Source organism: Mus musculus, chromosome 4 (genome assembly GCF_000001635.26).
Source record: "Mus musculus strain C57BL/6J chromosome 4, GRCm38.p6 C57BL/6J".
Classification (NCBI taxonomy): Eukaryota; Metazoa; Chordata; class Mammalia; order Rodentia; family Muridae; genus Mus; species Mus musculus.
Genome location: NC_000070.6, coordinates 92863786 through 92866806, shown reverse-complemented (window position 1 = coordinate 92866806; position 3021 = coordinate 92863786). Strand labels below are relative to the sequence as shown.

General features: G+C 32.3%; 1 non-coding gene across 1 annotated transcript; it reads left to right on the top strand.

The window, feature by feature from the left end:
• The first annotated feature begins 224 nt into the window (after window positions 1-224).
• Window positions 225-332, top strand: Gm22605. The gene has a single exon (XR_003955455.1). It is a non-coding gene; the product is annotated as a U6 spliceosomal RNA (small nuclear RNA).
• Window positions 333-3021: the final 2689 nt, after the last annotated feature.

Genomic DNA, 3021 nt, shown 5'->3' with positions numbered 1-3021 from the left:
AACATAAGTATTTAGTTAAACAAACTGCCTTTTCATATTTAAGAAATGGGTTAAAATAATTTAGGATAGCTGGAAGGTGGATTTGGAGCTGTAATAGGCTGGAGAATGGTGGTAGACCTGGTAAGAATTGGAGAAGTGAGTGAGCAATATGATCAGAATACACTGAATACATATGTGAAGGTCCCAAATAATTAATTATAATAATTAAAATATATCTTCACTATTTGTGCCAGCTTTGTCAACAAATATTCTAAAATTTAAATAATGCAGAGAAGATTAGCCTGACTCTGTACAATGGTGACCTGAAGATTCATGAAACATTTCATATTTTCAGTCAGCCTTTAAAGATGCATATGTAGTTTAGTGAAAATTCCCCACTTTGTTGACAGTACTCCCTCTCAGTGTCTAGATAATCTAACAAGGAAATTCAATGCACAGCATGAGGATTCAGTTTTTGAGTTGTTGGTCAGAACTGTACAAACATTTACCATTACATTACAGTCTATTTCTACTGCCTTTGATTGTCCCCGAGGGGTGGAATGTATGACTCCAGTAGTGAAGACACAATTCCATCAAACACTTGGCTCAGAGGACACTGAGCTAGAAATGACCTGAAAGTCTTGCCCTAAGGAGCCACTTTTATGGTACCGGAAGGTACTATGTGAACTCACAAAGGGGGAATGAAACCAAGAGTCCTGCCCGCTCTGATGCCTATTAACCACAACAATGACTGGCATGGCACCATCTCATTAAGGGTTTTGTCTCATACCTTTGAGATAACCAACAGCTCTCTAATGAAACTTAAGACTTATCAAAGAAAAGTGAAATCATGCCTGAGAGTTGTAGTGGTAATGAAGTCATTGATATTGGAGTAGAACCCACAAATACTACTTTATTAAACTAATACAATACTAAATTCTACATTTAGTGTTGAATCTTAAATAGGAAACTTCTCTTTTCCACAGCCCAAACTCAGTACAGAATACACCATATCCACAAAAAAAAAAAAAAAAAAAGCTTAGTTGTGAAGCTCAGTCCCAGTGGATACATATACAATCTACTCCTTAGTTACGACTCAGAGAACATTGCAGAAAATCTGAAAGTGCTAGAAGACAAGGCAGCGTTGAGTGGAACTGTGTATTCTAGGAATGATAGAAGGCAAACACATGGAGTCTCATCAATATGGCTGCTTACGTGTGAGCTGAGCAAGAATAATAAAATTTTACCTGATATGGGGTAGAAGAGAGATAGTCCAGCAGACCTCAAATTTTGGCAAATAACTACAGAGAAATAGGAATTGTCAAGAACAGGAGAACATTGCACTTGCTTTTTTTTTTAAACAAGTGGTCAGTCATTTGAAAATATACAAACAAGCAACATACAGACTAAGCAGCTTTTATCAATGTATATATATATGTATATGTATATATGTATGTATATACATATGTATATACACAGAGACATATATTTACATATATACATATAAATATTTTGATACACACATATTTCAAAATTGTATGCCAACTAAGATATGCATAAAATTCACATTTCCTTGTAATATTTTTAGTAAAAATAATGTCAGACCATATATAGAAATAGAGATCTGACAGGGCTATAAATCCTAAGGGTTTCATTTGGCGATGACACATAAACACAGATCAATAAATCATAATTTTGTTTTTCTTTTTACATTTTATACATATTGATGCTTTGGCTAAATGTATGAATGTGGAACAAGCATGTGCTTAGTGTCCTTCAAAGTCAGATGATGGCATTAGATTCTTTGGATCTGGTGATTCAGATGGCTGTGGCATTACAAATTTCAACCAATATTCTGATAGAGTAGCATGTATTCTTAACTACTAAAACATTACTCTAGACACTGTTAAATTAGATTTTAAATATCAATGTTCTTTTATAATATCAAGTTTAGTAAACACTTTGCACTATTCATAGAGATCTAATTAACATCAAATAAAATCAGGTAATTTTTTGTATATATACCTTTACCTATGTATGTATGTGTGTTTGTGTGTGTATGTATATGTATGCATGCATGTATGTATGTATGTATGTATGTATGTATACATGTATAAAATAAGCAACAGTCTAATTTTTGTTATCTCTCTCTTCTTAGGAAAATTATGGAAAACATGGTATTCCAATGAGTACCATGAGACTTGTGAAGCGATATAGAAGTAGAAAATATAGCTAACTTTATTTTTTGGATGCTCTAAACAGGAAAGAACCAAACAAAGATTTGTGTATAATATGCATTCACTTCCAGTCTGAGAACTTGTTCTCAAACTGAGATGAACTAGTAAATGCAGGTGCTTAACACAGGAAAAATATCACCACATCCCATGACAAAGTGTCCTGAGACAATATGTCTTAATTGACACATTTGTCTACTCGGATTCATTTCTGGTTCCTCAAGCAGAAGATGAATATAACAATAGTTTAAATTACCTAAATACAGTCTTTCAAGTAAGTTCTGATAAGACCATTCATAACAACAAGGAAAAGATAACAAATCAGAAGCAATAAAGCCTAAAACAAATGAATCACAGAAATGTGAAAACAGAGCAAGATTATAAGTTCACAGCATTCATGGTTGATAGAGTTTGAAATTTCTCACACGTTAAAATGGTAGAGTAATGTAAATATGACGTGAATCTTTTTAAAATTCAGACTGAGACATAATCAGATACAGACTTAAAAGGAGACAACAATATCAATCACAGGGTAAAAGTGTTTCATTTCAAAGAATAAAATGATGAAAATATTTGGTCAATTAAAAAGATATTTTAAAGATCATTTGTTCTCAATTTACATGATCTTTAATAAAATGATATGTACAAACTGTCATCATTTTAACAAAATCAAGGCAATGTATATTTAATTTCTGTATTAAAGAATTAAATATAAAGCAAAAGGCATAATCAGCAAAATTAACATTTTTCTATAAAATGAAAACCTAATGATTGAGCTTGAAAACTATGACTTAGGACTTGACCTCAG